This window comes from Egretta garzetta, unplaced genomic scaffold, assembly GCF_000687185.1.
Source record: "Egretta garzetta isolate BGI_Z169 unplaced genomic scaffold, ASM68718v1 scaffold299, whole genome shotgun sequence".
In the NCBI taxonomy this organism is placed as follows: Eukaryota; Metazoa; Chordata; class Aves; order Pelecaniformes; family Ardeidae; genus Egretta; species Egretta garzetta.
In genome coordinates this window covers 1,881,321-1,888,012 of record NW_009260696.1, presented here as the reverse complement: position 1 = coordinate 1,888,012, position 6,692 = coordinate 1,881,321, and the positions used below count along the sequence as shown (strand labels likewise).

General features: G+C 48.5%; 1 protein-coding gene across 2 annotated transcripts in view; it reads left to right on the top strand.

Annotated features, from left to right (window-relative positions):
* LOC118453010 (E3 ubiquitin-protein ligase RNF216-like) overlaps nucleotides 1-6,692 on the top strand; it is a 45,582-nt gene that overhangs the window by 19,560 nt on the left and 19,330 nt on the right. Inside the window, exon 1 of one of the 2 annotated variants that reach the window (XM_035901321.1) lies at nucleotides 1,526-1,718. The exons of the other annotated variant lie outside the window; for it this stretch is intronic. The gene's annotated coding sequence lies outside the window, so the exon portion shown is untranslated. Of the gene's footprint in view, nucleotides 1-1,525; nucleotides 1,719-6,692 lie in introns of those variants that run through there. 2 annotated transcript variants of the gene reach the window in all.

The window sequence follows — 6,692 nt, the reverse complement described above, 5'->3', positions numbered from 1 at the left end:
TTAGGAGAGTCTGTTGTGATGTTCGGGGGACTGTCCACGAGCCTCCTTCGCTTCCCGTAAGTTGCTGACCTAAACAAAATGTTCCTTTATGGGCTTCCCATCTCTTTCCTCTGGCAGGCACCTGAAAGACCATTCTTACTCTGGTCCAGCTGGTTGTTATTTCCCTGCTTGCACCTTTGAACAAACGAGTTGGACATTCGAAGTGAGAGTGGTGGACGTGGGCTCACCCAACTGTCTCAGTACGTTACGGATCTCGTGTTTACTTCCAGCCGCTTCTCGCTAGATCACTGCTTCCAGTTGCCTTTGGGGCTTCTTTTTTGGAGAAAGGTGTTTTGAAGATCTCCATTCCTTGGCGGTTGACTGTAGGGAGGGCAGCAGCATTTGCTGACATGGAAAGCCTCTTCCCTGGGGTTACTAAGTGGACAGTAGGAGCTAAACGCTTCCCCACGTGTTGGGGAAGCACTTTGGAAATGGTTTCCAGTAGCATCCACATATTCTTCAGCTCTGTTTTAACGATGGTGTGTTTGTGATCATGCTTTGCTTTGCGCTTTTTTTTTTTTTCCTTCCTTGTCTTTACAATAGAGGTCCCGGGAAAATGAGAACAGGATCTGTAAGCTGCTCTGGGGCTGGGGAAATGGCCAAAACCAGGCCTGTTTCTAAATACTTCACTTGTGCTGCCAAAATTGTTGATTTAATCTTTTGCTATCCCATACTCTGCATTTTTGTCTGTGGTTCGTACCCCTCTGAGGGTATTGTACTTAATCCTTTTGGAGGAACTGCATGTACAGCATAACTTAATAATCTACTCTTTTGATAAGGTAACCCCCAAAGCACCAGTCTTGATCCTTACCTACGTTCAACCGTACCAAAGCGCTCCCTGCTTGCAGTTCTTCTTAATTTTTTCTTACTGTATGGGTGTAGGAGGAGGGAGATGGTCTGCATGCAGTAAAGATCACCAGTGGACCCCCATCGGACGACAGGAGCAGCGTTCCTCGGTGGCCCGAGGTGGTAGGATGGCTTCCCTTCTCCTGAACCAGCCAGGATTATCCCTTCAAAACTGAATTGATGTCAGTGATACAACGTGAAATATTCTGGCTTGTTTTCCCGTTGTGGTTGAGTCGTGGCAGAAATGCCTGTTGCTACTTGGGAATGAGTGCTGGGTCTCAAACAGATCCCTGGAGATGAAGTGCCTTATGCTTTTTTTTTTTTAGATTTTTTTTTTGGTGTTGACAGAAGAAAACATCTCTGGTTCGTAGACAAGTCATGCCATGCCAAGAGTTGGACAGTGCGCTTAATTAAACTCGTGTGCTCTACTGAAGCAGGGGGAGAAGAGGGGAACTGGTCTTTCTGATCAAGTATTTGTAAACGTAGCAGAAAGGGAACTGCTTGCCTTGGGATTTCACAACACCGAGGGTTGCAGCGCACTCTTCCCGTCTCACTTCTGTTGCGATGGGCTCTCTTCTGCATGGTGCTGGGACCTCACAAACCTTTTGGGGTTCAAGGCGTTGTTTTCGGTCTCAATTTTCTCTGCCTCTTGCCCAGTCTCACTTGATTGTGCAGAAGCAATCCTGTCTTGCTGGATTATCAGCTTTTGTTTCAGAGCTGGTGCAGGTGGAGAGGCTCCCCTTGGAGTTGCTAACTCAGTTTAGCTTTGATGTCTGCACATCTGAGGTGGTCCTCCTCTTATTCCAAAGTGTTTCCAAGCCCCAGATTTTTCTGTGAGTATTTAAAAAAAAAAAAGGGGGGGGGGGGGATTATTTGATTTAAATGAAAATTAAATTACAGATTAAACAACTCACCTAATTAAAAGACAAATGTGTCCTCAGTTACCCTTGTTTGGCAGGGTATTGCAGCACCGCTGTCATTAACCTGCCCATCCTCCCGCAGGAGCTAAGGCGGCTGATTGGCTTTGGCCAAGATTAGGCTGGTCAGGGGGTAAGTGGGCTCTTCGTGTGATCGCCGAATCCCCTCTGCCGTGCTCCTTGCTGGGGCCAGCAAGTTTGCGGGGTGTGAGCTGGGCATTCCTCTGTTACTCCAAAACCTCAAGGCTGATATGGTCCTGCCTGCAGAATGCCCCTATTTGTTCAGACGGTGCCAGTGCAGTGACCTTCAGGGATGCGACAGCCTACGCCTGGCAAGGGCTGATGCTGGTGTGTTCCCCCATTGCAAGGTGTGCTTTGGGTAAGAGATGCTTCTGATCACTGCAACCTCTGCCCAATGATTTTTGGGTATCACTTTTCTCATTGCACCTCCTTCCCAGGGTCCCCCTGCAGCCCTGGGGAGGCACGTTGCAGCTACCAAAGCTGGGGGGCCAAACCACCTTAGCTGGCCTTGAAATACCCACCCCCAAATTGCAGTTTTGAGGCTTCTTTGCCATCTCCGGCACCAAACGCAAACCCAGGCCCAGCTGGTGTTAGGCTGGGCTCATGAGTGCTTTAGGTACAGGAGGGGATGGAAACATCATCTGGGGGTTCTGAAAGAGGAATGGGTGAGTTGTCAGCACATCTATTTCCCAGATTAGTTTTCAGTACTTTGCTTTATTTTGGTACATACTCACTTGCTTGATATCTTTTTATTGTTATTATTTTGAACAGGCATCTGAATAGCTTTGTGGTGCAGGAGGAAATCCGGTGAAATCCAGTGTGTGTCTGCACTGGAGCTTCAGGTGTAAACTCTTCCATCACGCTGCGCTTCTCGGTGGTTTTGGCTTTTTTAAAACCTTGCGCAGAGCTCTTTCTCGCCGAGATGTTTCAGCAGGCTGCTGGTACGGGCCATCAGCTTTGGTTTTACCGCTGGCTTATTTTAGCGTAGCAAATGAGCTGCAGATGACTCGCTGTCGGGTTGGTGAATTTGGAAGGTGGAGGTTAGCAGTTCAGAGGGCCATTTTCAGTTTATGTGCCGCAAATACTCTAGCTATAAATACGGTAGTTACAAGGCTGGTGCTGTGGCTCGGTTCAGGGGCTGCAAAGTTGTCCTCTTACTGCCTGCATCAGGAGCAGCAGGTAAGAGGTAATTGTCCACCAGGTAGGCATTAAAACAATAAATCAGCTGAACTCCTGAGATTTTGAGGAGATCAGGTATCACTTTGCTTTTGTTTTTCTTTATCCTTGCTAGTTCCCCAACATTTTGTATTTAGTTTTGTTTTACTATGGCTGGTATAAAGCTCGGAGAGCCTTACTTTTGGAGTTTCCCCTTGTTCGGGTTTAATTTCCCTGGAAAAGCAAGCTGTCCTTGCCCAGTCTCTGAGGGGGTATTTGTACCTGGGCTAAAGCTATTTACCAGCATAGCTTCTCTGCTCCGATGGTTCACCTTGCTGGTGTTACAATGACCTGGAGTGTTGACTTCTGCTGTAGGTAGAGAGTACGGTTAAAAAGGCTCTAAATTGGAAATGAAGTGTGTTAATTCTGCTAAATTACTGTCAAAATCGCCCTATTGCCAAGACTCATTAGAAGTGGTTGTAGGTGTGTTACATAAACCTGCGTCTCCACACAACTGTTGATGGAAGAGAGGACATCTGTACCCGAGTTCCTCCTGCGATCCTTTTGCAATACAAGAAAATCTGGGAGACGGTAGGGGGAGAGAGAACCATGAGAAAAATAGGATGGGTCTGGAGGAGGCTTTCTTCAATTCCTGCCTCCGAAAGTCCTGGGTTAGGGATTTGTGTCTGGGCTGGGGTGATGGGGGTGATTTGTTTATCATGTGGTGGTGTAAGAGGGAAGTTTCAAAATTAACTTCAGTAATTGTTCCTCCTCTCAGTCTTACAATGCATCGTTAGCGGGTACCTCTGCAAATAAGATACCTGGCTCTTGTTACACCTTAACCTTCTTGATATTGTTGGGTGCAACCCCTTGAGTAACCTTCTGAAGTTATCCTTTAAAAATCAGTTGCTTGTCTTGAAATCTAAATCTGTTCTTCTCCTGAGGTCCCTATTGTTTCCACCAGTGCCGCAGTTGCTGCCAGTGTTGTTTAGCCCGGCTAGATTTCATCAGTTAGAGTTCCAGCTCTTGGAAGCAGCATCCCTTTTTGTGCGAGGCTGGGATTAAATAGATAACCTCTTAGATGTCCCCTGCTGAATGGGGTAAAGCAATCTGCGGGGTGGGGGGGGGAGAGGCAAGAGGGTCAGCTGCTGAGTGCTTTGAACTGGGCTGCTGGTATTTAATTATTTACATTGGCCGGGAAGGCGTATAGCTATTATCTGCAATCAGTCCAACATCTAAAAACTGTGGTTAACAACTACAGATGTGTTTCCAGTAGCATGTACTGAATTTCTCTTAGCTTTCTGCCCTGGAAAGGAGCGATATGACGCCAGGTATACCGATTTAGATTTATATTTATTTAGATTTATACCGGTGTAGGGTCACAGACTATATTTAAGCTGCCTTTATAAAGTGACCGAGGGGTGGTTCCCTCTGCTTGCGCTGCGGGTGACTCAGGTTGGTGGGTGACCACCTCTGGGTAGCTCACAAAGCCAATCCACGCTGGCCATATCCAAACTTCCCCGTTGGCTGAGCTGGAGAGATGCCGTGCGTGGCATTGGTCCGCTCAGAGCTTCTGAAAAATGTTATTTTGGGGGCAGGAAGCTTATCCTTATGAGAAACACGTGTTTCTCACTTTAGGAGAAGGGGTCCTGGTGAGATGAACGCGTGATGCAAATACTCCGGTGCTCATTTACGCAGTTGACCTGCTGCCTGCAACTTCTGATATATTCCTCACACCTCTGGAGCTCAAGAAGCAGCTTGGAAACAACATTACTTTCTTCAAAACACCCCAACTAATGAAATCCTTTCAAGTTTTGTACAAGTTTTGTACATGCATGATCCTTCTTGTTGAAAGAGCTGTTTCTCTTGCTCCGATTACAGCACAGTAAGCGAGCACGAGGTCAGCAAGCAATTTCTCGTGCTAGCACGGTTTCTACCTCTGACCAGCTGTAGGGTGATATTAATGCTGAGCAGCGCTCTTGCGTGAAGCTGCAGATATTTTTCCTCTATAGATCTCTAACCACTGCGCCCAAACCCGCAGTTGATCTGGCTTTTTTTAAGTCAAGCCTTGAGGAGGGCAAAAGCTTGCTTTGGTTTGGTATATGTGTTTCAGGAACTTCGGAATTACAGGTATGAGAGTGTCCTACTGACTTAGGCAAGTGTGGGGTAGGAGTTACCACGTGTTTCTGGTTCTTGGATTCCAAGACAGATGACCCAAACCTCCATGGGAACTGGCCTGCCAGCCTGTTTCTGGAAGCAGAAGCACATTGCAGATCTCCAGCGTCTTAAAGATGGGGAGGGAGTACAATATCCTCAATTTAACAAGAACATGCAAGATAGGAGGCATTGCTTGGGGTCATCGGTTTTGGTAATGGGGTTTAATATATGGCCATAAAAGCTTTAACCAGCCCTCCTGGTGGGTGTTGGAAATAATGTGTATTTTGCTTAATGCAGCTTTTAACTCTCAATCACTCGTAGGTTGCTATGTTTACACCCTGGCACATTCTTACAGCCTAGTCCAAGGCTTATGCCTTTGCTTTATTTTTTTCCTGCAACCTCTCCCCTCCCAGAAGGCCGTGCTAAGGAGAGGAAACTTCAGGTTTTCCTGGGTTTTTCTTAGCCGCTCATCTCCTCCTTTCTGTCCCAGGCCCTGGAGCTGCGGTGTGGCCGGCGGCCGCTGAGCGGCAGCGCTGCCCGGGGAACAGCCTTGCCTGGGGACCCAGCACAGCTCCCCCGGGGGGAGCAGCAAACCCACCCAGCACCCACGTCCTCCCAGCCCCTTGCCCCTTCGCCCATCCGAGAGCACAGCGTTCGTTTCTCCACGCTGCGTGGATTCGGAGCGTTTGGAGTTGGTACCTGCGACCCATCTCGCCTGTTGCATGCAGCAATGCCGGTGGCTCCGGAACCGGAGAGCTGCCACGGCGGTTTGTGCTGGAAGGAGCGCTCTGCGTACCGGGCAGTCGGGTACCTGCGGAGCTGGGGTCCCACATCCCTGCGCTGGGTGTTTGTACATCTCTAAAGAGGGGTCTCTCACCAAAATGGATTGTCTTGGGCTGGATTATAGCCTCTTTATCCCAGCTTAATGTATAGGAAATCCCAGAAACAGCCCTGAAGGAGTTTGCTCATGAGAGCTTATCCGTGCTTAAAGGTTGCATTCATTTAGCTACTTCTGCATCCATTTTTAGTTAAGGTCAGTGCAGCTTTATGGACAGTGGAGACTTTGTGGGGAAGAAGACTGTGTGGTTCTTTGTTTTCTCATTAACTCGTCTGGTTGGGACTTGCAGCCCTTTAATTAAAGCAGCGCAGTACGGACTGGCCCTGAGGTGCTATTATAAGACTATTGCATTCACATCTGCTTTTGGGTAAAACTTGGCCTGTTTGAGGTTAGCCTGTGCTATTGTGTGTCTAAAAGCAGGAAGAAGCAGAGAATCAATCACCGGGGCTCCGTCCCAGTGAGCATCGAAGGGGTACGTTTTACCCCCTCCCTCCTAGCAGGGAGCGGAGCGGCAAATGTCCCCGTGTGTGCGATCGGCAGAGACCGCTGGGGTGTGCAGCTCGCCCTTCCTGGGGGACGCGGGGAGTCGCAGGGCAAAAGGATTTCATTAACCAGCATATGGAGAGCTAAGGCAAGCGCTGGACGCTGCTCAGAGCCACCACTGAGAGCTGGAGGGCGGTGATGACAGCCCAGTCCATCGCCTGCTGTTGTTTAAGTTG